Here is an 18,269-nt window from a genome sequence, read left to right on the forward strand (position 1 = left end):
TCCTAAGTCCTTCTGTAGCCTGTCTACTTCTTCAAAACCACCTGCCCCTCCATCTATCTTCATAGCGTCTGCAAACCTTGCAACAAAGTCATCATTTCCATCATCCAAATCATTGACAAACTGTATAATGTAAAAAGAATCAGTCTCAACACAGACCCCTGTGGAACACCATAAATCATCAGTAGCCAACCAGAAAAGACTCCCTTTATTCCCACCTTTTGCCAGCTGCCAATCAGCCACTGCTTTATCCATGCTAGAATCTTTCCTGTAATTCCATGGGCTCGTTGCTTGTTAAGCAGCCTCATGTTTGGCACCTCATCAAAAGCCTTCTGAAAATCCAAGCACACAACATCAACTGATGCTCCTTTGTCTGTCATCTGTGGAATCATTCTCATTTACCTCCTTTGAACCATCTCCCATGCCAGCACATCCTTCCTGATATATGGAGCCCAAAACTACTCACAGTACTCCAGCTGTAGCATGACCAATGCCTTACAAATCCTTTATATTCTAGTCCTCTCAACATGGATGTTAACATTGCATTTGCCTTCCTTACCACTGATTCAACCTGCAAGTCAACCTTCAGGGAATTCTGCACTATTACTCCCAAATCCTTTTACATCTCCAATTTCTGAATTCTCTCCCCATTTAGAAAATAATCTACACATTTATTCCTTCTACCAAAGTGCATGACTATACATTTCCTTATGCTATATTCCACCTGCTACTTCTTTGCCCATTCTCCCAATCATCTAAGTCCTTCTGCAGACTCTCTGCTTGCTCAACACTACCTCCCTCTCCACCTATGTTTGTATCATCTAGAAGCTTCGTCACAAAGCCATCAATTTCATTATCTAGATCATTAATATGTAGGATGAAAAGTAGTGGACTCCACACAGGTCCCTGTGGAACACCACTAGTCCCCTCCATTCAACCAGAAAAGGCCCCTTCTATACCCACTGTTTGCCTCCTGCCAATTAATCCATCTTTTATCAAGGCTTGTACCTCTCCTGTAATACCAGGGGCTCTTATCTTGTTTAGCAGACTCAAGTGTGGTATCTTGTCAAAAGGCTTCGAAAAATCCAAGTAAATACAATCTACTGCCTCTCCTTTGCCTATCCTGCTTGCTATTTCTTCAATTCCATCAAATTTGCCAGGCAAGATCTCCCCTTAAGGAAACAATGACCATTGTATTTTATCATGCATTTCCAAGTACCCCAAAACCTCATCATTAATACTAGACTCTAAAATTTTACCAACCACTCTTGTCTGGCTAACCAGTCTATATTTCCTGTCTTTTGCCTCCCCCTCTTCTTAAGAAGTGGAGAGACACTTGCAACTTTCCAGTCCTCTGGAAACATTCCTAACTCTAGCGATTCTTGAAAGATCACTACTAGTGTCTCCACAGTCTCTTCAACTTCCTCTTTCAGAACTCTGGGATGTAGTATCCCTGCTCCAGGTGACTTACCACCTTCAGACCTTTGAGTTTTCAAGCACCTTCTCTTAGTAATAGGAACTACATAATAGTAAAAAGAATGTATGCCCTCTCTTTTGTTTTTACACTGTCTTTGACTTCCATTGCCAGCTACAGGTACCTCATCCACCCCTTAGAATGCTGTTTCTTCTTTAGGATTGTGCACTTTTTGATTACTCCCAGGAACTCCTGCTATTGCAGTTCTATTGTCATCCCTGTTAGAGTCCCCTTCCAATCAACTTTAGCCAGCTCTTCCCTCATGCCCTTGTAGATAACTAATATTAATGCATCCGAGTTTAGCTTCTCGATCTCATAATGCAGAGTGAATTCTATCACATTATGATCATTATCTCCTAAAGGTTACTTTACCTTAAGCTCCCTAATCAAATCTGGTTCATTGTACAACAGCAAATCCAGAATTGCCTTAATTGCCTTTTCTCTTGTGGGCTTGACTACAAGCTGTTCTAAATATATTCGCAAAAAAAAGAGGAAAATAACATGTTTGTCTGTTAATTTCCTTGAAGTGTGGGTTCATCTGGTGGTTCATCTTCCTGTTCCTTGGTGCAGCCTAACGCAGAACTGATTGGTAAAATCATTGCAAAAAAGGTGCTCCTCCACATGTAAAAGCCTGAATGTGGATGGTGCCAATGGCAAAGGGTCAGTCGTAGGAAGATTAATATCTTCCTACAATATTTCACTGGGGAAGTGCTCCGAGGGATGAAACATGCCTGGCTGTCCTGACAAAGTAGTTTCAGGTATGCTGTTGTTGTTGGGAATTTCTTTGCATTGACCAGCACACTTTAATCAGAAGCAATGATTCAAACAAGGAGGAAGAGCTGCAATATATTATTTAAAAATTAATATTGGGACAAACAAAATATTATTACAGTTGTAGAAAGCTGTGTGAAGACAAAAAAAAAACTTTAGCATACAGACCTGTGTATGTGCTTCATCCTGCAAGAGGACCACAACCTTGTCACGGTTTGAAGGCTTGCGTGCCTCAATGACCTGGAGAGCTATTTTGGCTGGAGTCAAGGCTTTATGCTTTAGCTCTTTGTAGGGCCAAAGGGTAGAGGGCAGACTAAGAGTGGTCCACCAGCTTTCCATGTTCAGGGGTTCAGCTCTGGGCTAACAACCCTGACTGGTAAGCAAAATAGTTACAGAAAAAGCAATGAACAATCCTTCTATGTCTGAGTGCCTTGGTGTTCCTGAGTCTCCACCCGGAACTTGCATGACTCACAGTGGTGAAAACAAAGAGGAAGCTACTGACATGATGAAGGAAGCCTTGAACAACGCCAGAGATGAAGGATGTTCATTGCTGCCCTGACCTGCAACGCTGTGATAGGCAGTGGAAAAAAAAATTGCTTAAAGCATCAACCCATTTGCTTTTTTATTTTGAAGGTATGATTCTGGATTATTTTCTCTCTACTTTTTAATCTAATTTATTAGAAATTAAATAGGAAGAATTTTAAAGTGAGAGGAAATGTAAAAATCTAAAGGAAAATTCAAGGCCAAGAGCAGTCTGGTAGTTTGGGTAATGATAGGCAGAGAGTAATGGAAGGCAGAGAGAATTTAATGGTAATAGTGAGCTCATGAGAAAAAGACAAAACTCAATCAAAAAACATTAAAGCCATTTTTGAATGCATGAAGCATTTGTTATGAGGTTAATGAGTTAATGACACAAATTGAGATAAATGGGTTTGATATAATAGCTATCACAAAGGTATGATTACACAGTGACCAAGGTTGCAAACTGAATATTTCAGGGAGCAGCATTTTAAAAAGATAACAAAATCAGAGAGATGGGGTGAGTAAGCCCTGATAATAGAAGATATTTCTTGGAAACTTACTATTAAGTTCAGCATGCACTATATAGTTAACAGTTCAGCATGTTTAGCAATATCATCCATGGACAAACTTCGAGCCAGACACGAAGACAATAGTAGAGAAGATCAGGTTGCATAATCATTCTATAAGGATAAGAAATAATAAATGAAAAGGCTCGACTTACAGGCTCCCTATCAACAGACACGTCAAGAAAGGAGAAGAGTTGAAAGAAACTATGTAGTAAACATGATGAACTTTGATCTTCATATAACTGCACAAATCAAATCAGAAAAAAGTATTTTAAATATTTTTGTGTTCATTGCAAAACATTTCCCAAGAGATGAGAATTTCTGGAAACAACTATGGAATCAGGTATTTCCTTTTTTATCTTGTTCTATGCAGTAAGATAACAGTAATTAATAGTCATATGGTAACGAATAAAACAAAATAAATTTCACATTTAAGTTTGATGGGATTTAGTAAAAGTCCCAATCTTAAATAAACCTGATTGCACTGGTAGGAAATTTTTAGTATAGCAATAATTTAACTGCTACCTCATATGAGCAGCTCGTAATTTGGAAAGCAATGTTTATTTCCGAGTCTGTTCTTGTAGTGTTGTAAGCTGAAAAAATGACTTTCAGTGGCAAATAAAACTTTCTTTTAAAATGTTACTTGGCTAATTTCCTGATTAATGAGAAGAGAGAAAAGGAAATGAAAGAAAAAGAAAATGGATGCAGAAACACGATGGTGAATATCTGTTAGATGCAGCCAGATACATAATGGAAGATCAATAAGTTCTATCATCATTGTGAATTAGACAGGATCAGATGATAATGCATGGAATACTTGCCATTACATTAACAATTATGTACAATTTCTCATAATTTTTGAACATAAAATTGTCCATTTTCCCTTTTTCCTACCCAATTCATAGACCCCTGCAGAGTAATTGTCAGTTGCCAGGGTAACAGGATACATTAGAAATACTATCAAAGAGCTGCATAGATTTACAAACTTGTGTGGTATATTCCTATATTTAGGATTATTCTTCAGTTTGGATTCAGGGATTTCTGTAACTGTTTCCTCTCTGCTTGTTTTATTTTTAACTCTACATTCTTTCCTAAAGTTAGTCATACACAGAGAGATATAATTTGACATTTCGAAAGGCTATTCTGTAATTTCATCCAAAATGTTATTTTTTGAGCAAGACCACATTAAGCTACTGGTCTTTACACAATCCTGCCCTCCCTAAGTTCACAAGCAGTTACACTTTAAGCAGGAACACAGCAAATCAGGCAGCATTTTTAGAGTTCCTCCAGAATATTGTGTGTTGCTCAAGATTTCCAGCAACTGTAGAATCTCTTGTGTTTATACTCAAAGCAGAAATTGTTGGCTAACGGTTAAGATCAAATACTTCGGTTGATAATGTTGTACCAACACCTTGTGGTACCAAACCCAACTGATGTATCCACATTGTTATTGAAAGATTGATTCAGCATAGAACTAGAATTAATTACAGGATTTTCCAAGTGACAACCTCTAAAAAAACTTTATTTCACAATCAACTGTGTAGTTATGACTCAGAAATTCATCACAGGAGAACATTTACTCGGCTGAAGAGATCTGAAGAAGGAAATTACAGTTCAGTTCTTTTGCATTTATAATGAGTAAATACCTAACAACTTTGTCATTAAAACCATAAAGGCCCACGTCAAATGATAAAGACAATGCTAAAGAATAATGACCATGGATTTGGACAAAATTATTTAAGTAGCTATAATTTACCCAATATTAGAATGTAATAGTCCTACAAACTGTATATGTGGGCAAAAATTGCTTTCAGCAGAGAAAAAAATGTATGGACAACTGTTTTGCTATCACACCATTTGTTCTGCTTTCCAACGCAAATTTATACCATCAAGTTTTTAAGTGATCAGTGGAATAAATATGAATTAAAGTCAAGAAAACTGCAGATACCAAATATCTGATATAAAGCAGAAAATGCTGTGGAAAGAGAAACGGAATTAAATTTTAAGGACAAAGACCTTAAAGGGTCCTCAATCTGAAATGCTAACTCTGCTTCTTTTTACACAAATGTTGTCTGACCTGCTACAAGTTTCTAATATTTTCCAAATGATGCAAACAAGACAAGAAAAGCTAAGATCTATGAGACTGTTATCTCCTGACCCACCTTCAGCTATTGACAGGATCGGGTTTTTAAGGGAGTTTGGCATCGATAAACTCAATGGGAACTAGAGGAAATCCCTTCATTGGAGGCAGCAATATCTTGCACAAAGAAGCATATTAGTGCTGAAGGTAAATCTTCTTAGGCAAGGGATGTCTTTGAAAGAATTCCCCAAGACTTTGACCCAACCACCCTCAACCACTTTTCAGTTATCACCCCTCTATCCAAGGGTCAGAAGTGGCATTTTGTGATTTCTTCGCAATTCCTCAGATGATGATGTAGACTGCCACTGCTGCACCAAGATCCAGATAAGTCAGCATTTGTCTGGAAATTGCCAAATAAATTTTCATTACACATTTTGATAATGACCATCTCCAGCAAGAATAAGTTCAAATATTTCTCTTTAACATCCAAAAGCACTTCATTGTTAAATTTACCCACTGCCAAATTTCTTGGTTGATAAAGCAAGCTGTTGATCACCACTGATCAGAAATTGAACCAGACCAGCCATATAATTACTTTGATTAAGAGACCAGGTTAGAACCTGTTTACTTTGTGCTGAGTAATTTAACTTGTGACTTTCCTAAGACTTTCCACTACTAACAATGTAAAGTCAAGAGTAAGCTGTTATGCTAATTGCCTTGATGTGTATCACTCTAACAACACTCATTAAGTTCAACACAATCCATAACAAAGCAAGTTGCTTGATTAGTGCCACATTACATTTTCTTAGAAATTTACTCTCGCCACTAACAGAAGGCAGCGCTAGCATTGTGCAAATTCCATAAAATGCTCTGCGGCAGCTTGCCAAGATTCCTTTAACAAATCACCAAGATCCATGACTTTTACGACCTTTTTAATGAAATCTGAATATAGGGATGGGTATGCTGCGTAACCAATGGCAAGTTCACAAGGTTAAGGTGATTGAAAGTCTTGCACCAAAACTTATAGAAAGCACACAACATTGGTAATGTTTATATTACTGAGAATCAGTAATAGCAACAGATAATCATTTCCACAAATTACAAAACTGTAGAAAAGAGAGGCACATTTTAATATTGGAGTGATGGTCCAAGAATAAAACTGTTTGTGGATTTTGGGGAATGAAGGATTGGTGTGGGTGAGATATGTGATGCATTCCAATTGCTTGTTGTTTGCTTCCAAATGACCGTTTATATTATAAAACTTACTTCTTAACCTGAGTTATAGATTCTTGGTTTGCACATTATATTCTTCCTTATAGCTTGCAATCACTTATTGAGTTTGCAAAGATGAACCAGTTTAAAATGCTTCCTCAAACTCTGCTGCCATCAGAATGCTTTTTAATTTTTCTTCCATAATGACACAAAAATTCCCATGATTATGGTGGTACACTGTGCTTAAGTTACTGAACTAGACTGAACTCATAATTCAGTTGCATAAGTTTGATCTCACAGTGGAGATTGGAGCTTAAAGGCAAGCGGTGAAGTACATTTGAAATAAAAAGGTAGAGTTGATAATGGTGACCAAAAACACAATATGACTCAGTAAAAGAGCATCTAGTTTACCAACATCCTCAAGAACAGGAAACCTCTCATTCTTCTTTTCGGTAAGTCGATGATTCCTGGCTGCCTTCTGAAATGACTCAATAAGTTATTCTGCAGAAGTGCTATTTACTGTTGGACAATAATGCCTGCACTTGCTAGCAATGGCTACATCCTATAAACAATTGCCTTGAACGAGTGGAAGTAATAATATATTTTTTAAAATGAAACTTCTCTTTATGTAGTTTCGCAGCCTTCTCCACTGAAATCCAGGGTAATTCAGCTGAATTACAAACAGGCCCAATTTCAAAAGATTCCTGAAAATATCATGGCTCCTTGCATAAAATAGAAGAAAGAGTTTAATGACATACTATGTTAAAATTATGGCTTAGTCCTAAATGTCAAATTTTATGTATGAGGATTTCAGATAAGTTATTCAACATTTCACTTTTTAAAATATATATTTCAGCCTTTATCTTAATAAGAAGCATATATGCCAATCTTTTAGCAATCTATACATATTTTAAAAGTAAACTAAAAGAAACTACTTACTTTATTGCCTATGAGAATGTTTTAATGTGACTGTTTCTTTTTATTCTTTATTCATCAAATTTGGGAGTGTTGCTGGCAAAACCAACATTTGTTTGCGTCCCCATATGCCTTAGCTTTCTGGAGAGCAGGTAGGAGTTGACCATTTGACTGCAGATCTAGAGTCACAAATAGGTCTGACTGGGAAAAGATGGCTGCTCTCCTTCCCAGAAGAACAAAATTGATTTTCTTTTATTTTTTTTAACATTACAGAAAACTTTTTAAATTCAGATTATTTGATTAACTGAATGTAAATGTCTAATCTTCTTCAATGGAATGTAAACCTGTGCCCCCAGTTCTCTAAGCAAGTGGTTCAGTATAATAACCATAGAACTACCATTCCACACTGATAATGTTTGCTGCTGACACCAAGATTCAGGCAAAAAGCATGATCAGTCGAGGTTTCTTCTCAAATGCATGATATACTTTGATTGGAACTATTATCCAGCAAAAGTTCATTTTTAAAAAAGTTATTTTCAGCCCAGTGTTGTTGCATGCATCCTCCTAGTTGCCTATATGGTCCACCTTATTTTCCCTTAAATCCTTTAACACCATCAACCATAATTTCTTCAGTTCCCTTGCCTCCATTCTATAGAGTTCCTCCACTGAATTCTTTCACCTTGAATTCTTAACTTTCGGAGGGCTCGATAAAAACAAGATTTATTTTTCTTAAAACAAAATGAATTATTTTTTCAAATAAAATATGTACAACTGATTTCTAGGTCAAACTAGGTTTCTACTAATTTGATATGCAAAAATATCCAAAATTATTTATGCCAACCTTGAATTTTCAGTGAAAATCTCAGTTCCTCTTCCCTCATGCATGATTATATGCCATTCTTGATTTGGTTTCTTTCGAATTACTGATAATTTTATCTCATCTTTTATATTTCATAACTATAAATACAAAAAAAATGAGAATTTAATGTTTTCTACCACTTATTGCAAGCCCTTTATCAGCTTTCTTGACAGACAATTGTTGATTACTAACCTAGATGAAATGGATTTTACCTATTGAGGCATGGCAAAGACTAAAGCCAGCAATATGGGCTTCTGTAACAATTTATATCCTCATTGTTAAATGCTCCACCCCCCAACTGCCAAACGGTAAGCCATTCCATTGGCAACTTCATAGCCCTAAATGATTTGGAACTAAGTGTGATGATCCCAGATATGTTGTATCACAAAGACCATTCCAATATGGATTACTTTTATAAGAGATCAAAGGCAAAGGAAGGCATAAAAGTATAACACAATACTGGATATAATGGAAAGTTTAAATAGTAATAGGAAATACTGGAGATGCATAGAACATCACTGAAGAGAAAAATTGAATCAACATTTCAGATTGATGACATTTCAGCAGAACTGGAACAAAACACAGTTTAACAATTTTTAAGTCATGAACAGTGGTTGAGTTAGTAAAAATAAGAAGGGGAAAGACAGACGAAAAGCAGTAGTGATTAAAGAGTGAAAGGGAGTGGTAAATGGAACAGTAAACTAAAGATGTGCCCAGAGGAGCAAAGATAATGACAACACAACCTCGGATGTTATAATTCCTCAAGATTAAGTGTTCATTGGTGCATTATGAGGCTACGAACAGAGCAATTATGGCATTGGACATGCAGGTAGCAAGGAAGAAGACAACAGAAACAAAACCTTACCACAGGTTTTGGTAGAATATGGATAAGAAATGAAGAAAGTAGTCAGGAAAATGGGATGGAAATGGCCGATGAAAAGTAATAACAGTAGAGGCCTTTCATCAACTGAGGAAAACATCATTAAGGAAGCATTGATGTGAAAGGCTGTGTTTTCAAACCAGTAATACATAATGAGAGAAAGTGGAAAATTGGCAGTTTGGAAGGAAGCACACCACTGCTGCTGAGAAAATCAGTTGGCTTATAATGCTTGATAGATAACCCAACAGGAACTGAAACACATATTGGAGATGTTTTGAAGATGGACAAAGTACAGATGATGAAAGGGTGAAAACTGCAACAAGAATTGATGAAATTTGCATTTTAGGGAAGACAGCCGGAAGCACTTATACAATGATCAGTATATTCCTAAATACAATGGAAGGGGATGCAGTAAGAACAAAATATAAAGGTTTATACAATATATAAGGGTTTCCCTAGCACCATCTTTTATTTGGAAGAAATCCAATCCAAAGTTTTTCAATGTGAGATTAAGTTCAGCCAGAAAGAGTTGCACTCATCATTGGGAAATAGTTAGACCTTAATTCAAGTAGTACGTAGAAGACCCAAAAACACATCTAGGGGGATTGAAGGTACAGTGGAGAAAATGAGCTTGTTAAGAACTATTAAAAAGCAAATTGCACAGGTAAAAGAAAGGAAAAAAATGTCCACATAAGGAAGACGTGCCAATGTCACAACACACAGTCAAATTTATGCTGTGAAATAAGTGTGTATTATAAAATTCTAAGTATCAGACCTACTGCACCAATATATGTAACATTCCATATATGGCACTTTGGAGATAATTACACAAGAAAGAGAGAAGTCAATGACAACATCAAGTATTCCCTCAACTGTAACACATTTAGTCTCAAGGACTACCATGATAGTTGCAGAGAGAAATCAGAAATTTAGTATTTTGCAGCTGCACTAAAACTGTCTTTTCTGATTACAGTGCCTTTGATGTTTTGCTGTTTTAGCAACTCGGAGCCTAAGTAATTTCACACTGGGACTATAATGGCAGCACATTCAGTTTGCAAATGATCGATGACTATTATAACCTACAAGTCACGTAAGGTGTCCTAAAACAAAACAATTATTGATTTGATTCTGCGTTTTTGTATCAGTTTTTGTTGAATGAAGCAAACTGAAACAGATTAATTTAATGCCTCATTTAATTCCAGTATAGTATGCTGCCTGGTAACATTGATGGCAAAGGAATTTTATATAGTGTAAACCCTTTCACTTCCCAAACTTAATCTCTTCCACAGCAGACCACCCTTGTCCCTCGTCTCAGATTATATCATGGTACATTTTCAGGTAAGAGACTGCGTCAACATGGAACAGAATTAGGACGGCTCAAGCATTGCTTGTACTCTCACAAGGAAGGTGACCTATGAGTCTAATTAAAGGGCTATGTCCTTCATTCATTTGAACAGCAGTTGAAACCATTATGTAAATAGGTACCCACCACCAGCTCAATTACACAAGCGGTGGTACACTTTTCAACGGAGTTCACTTGCAATATCGTTAGCCAGAGCAGTTAACAATTGAACTTAATCATGGGTACTCATTTAAGTGCCCATGTTTAAGACCTAAGTCTATAAACAAATTAGATCCCAAGTGCCAGAGGACTTTAAAATAATTCAATCACAATTTTAAGATTTGAGTGTGGTTTAAGGACAGGAAAGTGCAGAGATTGCCTCTAATATTGTAGAGACAGTAGTATAGTTAATGCTTCAGGTCAAGATCTTACATTAGTCCTCCACAGATGCTGCCAGACCTGCTAAGTTTCTCCAGCAGTTTGTTTTCGCTCCAGTTCCGTCTCATGTCTCCTTTTGTCTATAATATTTAATGAGGAATATGGCTGCCGGATTTGCATCATGCTACCATCTAGTGGCCATATTATGGATGAACGAGTTCCCTTCGAAATACAATCCCTCATGAGTTACTGTTCACAAATGAGCTGTTACCTTACAGCAGGGTTGCCATGCCATTTTGCCAAATTGGCGATAATCTTCTAAAAAAAATTCTCATATGCCAGAGATCATTCTAAATTAGTAACGATAATTATGGATTTTGATGTAAAAGGATGTCATGTTGCTTACTTACATGAATTCAATGTTTTATATTAAGAGATTGATTGAAATTAAGCATTTTAGAAAACCTGCCTAAATTAACATATTAATCTTTTGAAAAGAAAACTAAAAAGTAACATCATTTCTAAATAATACTGATATTGTATCTCATATATAAACTGTGAATGTGAAATTATAAGCATTGGCACATACAAAACAAACTAAACCCATTTACTCTTATTGATACTTTCGTTGTTGCACTGACCGATATCAGACTTGTATTTATCGATTTGAGAGCTATCCCTGTAGCACTAGTTTCATCAGTCAACTTCCATAATTAGGCATAACCAAGTTCATCACTGAAAACAAAAAATGTCAATGAAAATAATGTTAATATTGGTATTGTAAGATTTTTTAGACAGTTAAAAGTTTCAGGAATGGAATTTCAGTGTTTCAGAACCTCACTCTTTGGAATGTTATGCTTTGATCCAGTCACTAGCCAATCTCTTTCAATATTTTCTCATTCAGTTCTTAACTCGACAATTTTTTGCCTCCAATTTAAAATGTTTTCTAAATCAATTAATTGTATTTCAAAATTAACCTAATTAATCCTCAGCAATATTTCTAAATTCAGTTTGTCTAATGTCACACAACATAATGAACTTTGCATTTTCTTCAGATAACTTGAGATTAATGAATCTTAAAGAAAATTGTTCGGTACAAGTGTTGCTCAAAAATTGCATTCATAAGCCCTGAATGCGTCTTTGCAAGAAATTCAGTATATGGCGAGTGTTTCGTTATGTTTGGGAAATATTTCAAAAGTGCTATTTTCAGCATCATGTTTAAATACTTAGTTTGATTTCAAAGGCTTTTGTATTACCAAACATCAAGTGTGTCAGATCCCGCTAACTTGGTATTCAAGTAATTTAAATCTGAGGAGAAATCTGCAAAAATAAAATTCAATCAACAAATCCATGCAATGTCATATAATTGTAGACAAAAAAATTTTATTCATCAAAAAGAGATAAATTTAATCTAAACACTCAGTGAATTGCTTAAGGACAGAACATCTACTAAGCTAATGAACATCGTTAGACGTAAGTAGTTCTTTGTACACCTAATTCACTCCACTCAGTAAATTCTAAAATTGTCTTTTTTTTCCCAAAGCATGACAGCAAATAAAATTAATTACCATTGTTACAGTTTTCATCACTTCAAGGCCAGCTTTTGCACTCAGAGCCTCCCTGTGCACTATACTATGAACGCCTATCAGTGTATGTCCAACATATTTTACAGATTGACAAAAATCTTCCTCTTATCAATCATGCTGGGTGCACCATCAATTGTCACGAAACTATTTTTGAAAGATTAACTTGAAGACCAATTATTTTATTACCGCCTTACACATTTTAACCTCTTTACCAAGTTAATCAGTTCTTTGCATATTTCATCATCTCTACAAAATGGAGCAGTAATGGCAAGCCTGGCTGATGATGTAACATCAATGCTCCCATCAAGATAAATGGAAAGAAATTTACATGAATTAATGTCTTTTGTCAGTTGTTCTGCTACGATTGTTCACCCCTTATTAATGTTGTATCTTTTACTGTGTTTCTGCTTACTGGTAAATCCTTAATATACTGAATATTTTTTCTACTTTCTGGAAAACCATCTAAAGAAAAGCACACTTTAACCATGATTCTTCAACAAATTCCCTACCATTAAGCAGTTTTCCACATTGAGCAACGTCCTTTAAAACCACAGAATTTTATCTATGTACTTAAAGATACAGCGCAGAATAGGCCCTTCGGACACTTCAAGCTGTGCCACAGAGCAAACCCCAGTTTAACCCTAGCTTAATCACAGGACAATTAACAATGACCAATTAACATACTATCCAATACACCTTTGGACTGTGAGAGGAAACCGGAGCACCAGGAAGAAACCCATACATTCCATGTGGAGGAAGTACAAACTATTACAGAGGAAGCGGACTGAACTCCGAACTCAGAGTTGTAATAGCATTCTGCTAAATGTTATGCGACCAAGGTTCACCATTAAATTTGAAATTAAGTTTAACAATTGAACTTAAATTATCTGGTTCACAAGAAGGGGTTTGAATCTGTACTTCTGGATCACCATTTAGTTCTGTACAAATTGCCACAATTCTCTGCCTAATTGGATCACGTTATGTGCCCTGTTTTAACCCTTTGCCTCACTTCATCTGCATCTCACTCTCCCTCTTTGGACAATCTATCCCCTCACCTCTTACTAACACCTATGCAGTATAAGGGAGAAGCCCCCCCCCCCTCCCCAGAACTTAAACCCTCTGTCAATTCTTGGTGTGAGTGAGGAATGTTTGATACCTACAAGGGTTCACAGCAGGTGGGAGTTGATCTTTACTTGCCTGAGGGCAGGGACAAGGTCAACTGGTAGGCACAAGAGAGCAGATGCTGGAGTCTGGAGGAACACTCAAAACACTGCAATATTGAGTCGAAATGCCAAATCACCTACACAGATGCTGCCTGGCCCACTGAACTCCTCCAGCACTTTGTATGTCAGCTGGTAGCTCAGACAAGGACATAGGGGGACAGTGAACTGTGAAAGAGACTGCAAATGCTGGAATCTGGAGCAACAAAGATCCACTGTAAGAACTCAACAGGTCGAGCAGCATCTGTGAGGAATTGTCGATGTTTCATGTTGAAAACTGGATGTCAACAATTCCATTCCTCCCAGAGATACTGCTTCACCTGGTGAGCGCTTCCAGCAGATTCTTGATTGCTTGTGAAAGTTAGGGAAGTGATCAGTATAGCGACAAGTTATCTGTGTTGCCAGTTACAAACATTGCCCATGCATTAAAATCCTCTCACTAGATTACACTTCTACTTTTTCTTCAATTTCACCTTTAGGAAATCTCATAGCTTTTTTCTCCTTGATTCTCTCTTTTGTTCCACTGTCCACAAATCCATAACACAAACCAACTTGGAACTACCTGAAATAAAGGTCATCAAATATATAGGACTATATTTTTAGTCGTTGATTTCTGTTTTGCTCTTGCTGGCTTTTATTGCCTTGCCATTTATGAAGTTCCATTATCCCATTTAAACGAGGAAGACCTGCAGACATAAGGTGCCTCATGCTTTATCACTCCTTTTAGTCATGCCAAATCTTTCACCCCAACTCCCCCATGGGCAGTCCCAAACTCAGCTGTGAATGGAGGCTTGGGCATGTGGTTAGAAACCACATCCCTTAAAAAGCAAGGGTAACAGAAACACCGCAGAAGCCCCAGAGACTTCATCACTGGGAGAGGAAAGATCTTTGCCTAGATGGGCTACAACAGCGGATAACTTGAGAGTTCAGCCCAGGGCACCCAGGGCAGAGGACTCTGCTGAGCTGCTGTGTAAGTAAATCTTCCACTCAACCACTCCAGAAAATCTTTGCTGCTTCTCTCATCATGTGAACAGTTTTGTTTCTTTACTGGTGTATCTGCCATTCTGAACAAGCTGTAAAGGGTAAACACAAACTTAAAAATACCTTATTGATAAACTTAAATGACAATTTTAGCAATATATTTATAGCAAAAAATATTCAAGGCAGCTTTAAATTACATACAGCATTTAATGCTTTTATCACTAAATATCTAGTGTTCACTCACAAACACAAGAATATACAGAGATCAAAGATAGGACAAAGGTGCCCAACCGTTTTCTAACCAAATACTGCGAGGATTTCACCATCAGAATTTCAGATGGTGTTAAGGAGGCATACAGGAGCAAGATAAACCAGCTAGTTGAGTGGTGTAGCAACAACAACCTTGCACTCAACATCAGTAAGACCAAGTAATTGTGGATTTCAGGAAGTGTAGTTTAATGAACACACACCAGTCTTCATCAAGGGATCAAAAGTGGGAAGGGTGAGTAGTCTCAGGTTCTTGGTTGTCAACATCTCTGAAGATCTATCCTAGTCCTAACATATTGATGCAGCTACAAAGAAGGCATGACGATAGCTATATTTCATTAGGAATTTGAGACATGACATGTCACCAGACACCTGCAAAGTTCTACAGATGTACCATGAAGAGCATTCTAATCGGTTACATCACAATCTGGTATGGAAGGGCCACTGCACAGGATTGGGAAAAGCTGCAGAAAGTAGTGAACTTAGCCAGTTCTATCATGGGCACTAGCCTTCCCAACATCAAAGACACCTTGAAAAAGTGATGCCTCAAAAAGGTGACATCCATCATTAAGGTCTCCCGTCACCCAGGATATGCCCTCTTCTCATTGCTACCATCAAAGAGGTGGTACAGGAGCTGAAGTTACACATTCGACATTTTAAGAACAGCTTCTTCCCCTCCACCAGATTTCTGAATAGACAATAAATCTATGAACACTACCTCACTTTGTCTCTTTTTGCACTACTTATTTAATTTTTAATATACTGTGAAACATCTTACTGCAATTTAAAGTTTTATTATCTAAACAACAAATTTCACAACATATGCCAGTGATATTGAAACCTGATTCTGATTCATTGGTTTGGAAAGTACTGCTGGAATAGCCTGGGAAAGTAACTGTAGTGCATTTTATGGTTAGTACCCTACACAGCAATTATGCACTAATAGTGGTGGCAAAAAAAACCTCTAGGGATACCAATCAAATAGGCTGCTTTATTGTGGCTGGTTTTGATTTTCATGATAGTTACTTGTGCTGCTTTTATCTAGTTAACTGGAGAATATTCCAACATTCTCCTGATTGAAATCTTATCGGTGGCAGAAAGACTTAAGGCTGTTAGTAGCCAAGTCAAATCACTCACAAACTAACCTTGTCCTGACCTACTGCTGTAGTCATGGAGTTTATATGGTTGGTTCAGTTGAGTTCATGGACATGGTGACGACCAGGTTATTGATGGCAGGAAGCTAAGTGATGATAATACCACTGAATGACAAAGCTGATTGGATGCTGACCACAGAGGAATTCCCAGGCTGGGGAGACAGCATCACCCAACACCCACTACATCCAAAAGTTAATAAGACATTGGTGCCACTGCATATTGCCTCAATTGTCTATACGTGTCCAAAGACAAGGCAATGAGATCTGTTAACCATTTGAATGCTGCAAGAGATGAGCTCTCCACAACATCCCTGGTACAGCAGCAGAGGACAGGGACTTTTAAGGTTTCCAGCAGTCAGTACAAATATCTTCACTTCAATACCACTGCCACTAGGAATGCATAGTCCATTGGTTAAAAAATAAAATCCAGTCTTTTTTTTTTGAAACCAGAACAAAGTAATTGAATATCACTATCCATTTTGAACATTTTCACCTATTCAAAACCAGCCACAAAAATATTTTTTGAAATTCATTCTACCCATAGTGCATCAACAACTGTGCCATGCAACTCATAGATCTGTAATGAACTTATTGTTCAAACCTAGAGAAATGGGGATAAAAAAAAACTCATGCGTGAACATATATCCAACTGGGGTACCAAATTCTGGTCAGTCGCCTTATCTTCAGATATACAACATTTACATATTCATCCCATGACACAGCACAGGTAAATTATCAGAGAAAATTCAGCATCACAGGAAACAATAAACTGTCAAAAAGCAAGATTTTAATCACCTTTTGAAGAGAAAGATGAATGAATCTAAATTTAATCTGAGGGTTGCAGTAAATAAATGTTAGGTTAACAAACTCAAACTGAAGGATCAGGGGAACAAAATAGCACATCAATACACTTTTTTCCCCCCTAAACTACACTTCTATAGACTACTTATAAAGGTTGTTCCAGCTGAAGGTTATTGCTTAAAATAAGGTAATCGGTTCAGTGGGCTTCAGTCATTGTGAGCAAATATTTGGTTTGGCGAGCCAGCACAAGATTTGTGGGGGGGGGGGCGGGGGGGTGCTTTCAGGACTCTTCAGCAGACTTCAGTTATCACTACTAATGGCTTAATAAATTAAGGCTAATAAAAGGTCTAGTTTTACCTGAGTGGTCATCATGAGGATGGCCATAGCGTTAGTGGACAAGTGTCAAGAGTGGAGGCTTTGGGGCTACAAAGCACAAGGCTGAGGCAAAAAGGGGTACATTCCTATTTTTCTTTGTTTATTAGTGTATAGCTAGTGCAGTGAGAATGGGTCCAGGGTCAGTAGTGTGTTCTTCCTGACTAATGTGGGAATTCTAGGAGACCTCCAGTCTCGTTGATAACTACAACTGCTTGAAATGCATCCAACTGCAGCTCCTCACAAATAGTGTTAGTGAACTGGAACTACAGCAGGGTAATCTTCGGCTTGTACAAGTGACTGAGGAACTGATAGGTGCTACAAGGAGGTAGTCACCCCCTAAATTGCAGGGGCAGTTTGCTGGATGACTGTCAGAAAAGGGAAAGGGACAGTGCAAAGTACCCCTGGGGTTATTTTCCTCAATAACAAGTATACCACTTTGAATACTGTTTTTTGTGTGTGAGGGGAAAGAGAACCTACAAGGCTAAAGCTAGTCTCTGGCGCTCTGGCTCGTAAGGGAATTGGCAAGGAGTGCAATCATGATAGGGAATTCAATAGAATATACAGGAGATACTGTGGACATGATGGTATGTAGACTCCCTGGTGCCAGTATTCTAAAGGGGGAAGGTGAGCAGCCAGCAGTGATGGCACACATTAGTACCAATGTCAAGGGCAGGAAAATAGATGAGGTCCAGAAGAGAGATGATAGTGAGCTATATAGAAAGCTAAAAAGTAGGAAATCAAAGGTAGTAATCTCAGGATTGCTGTCTGTGCCATACACCAGTGAAGACAAGAGTAGCATGATCTGTAAAATGAATGATTGGCTGAGAAATTGGCTCAAGGGGCAACATTTCAGATCTCTCCATCATTGAGATTCCTTCTGGGGATGGTC

This window comes from Hemitrygon akajei, chromosome 11, assembly GCF_048418815.1.
Source record: "Hemitrygon akajei chromosome 11, sHemAka1.3, whole genome shotgun sequence".
Classification (NCBI taxonomy): Eukaryota; Metazoa; Chordata; class Chondrichthyes; order Myliobatiformes; family Dasyatidae; genus Hemitrygon; species Hemitrygon akajei.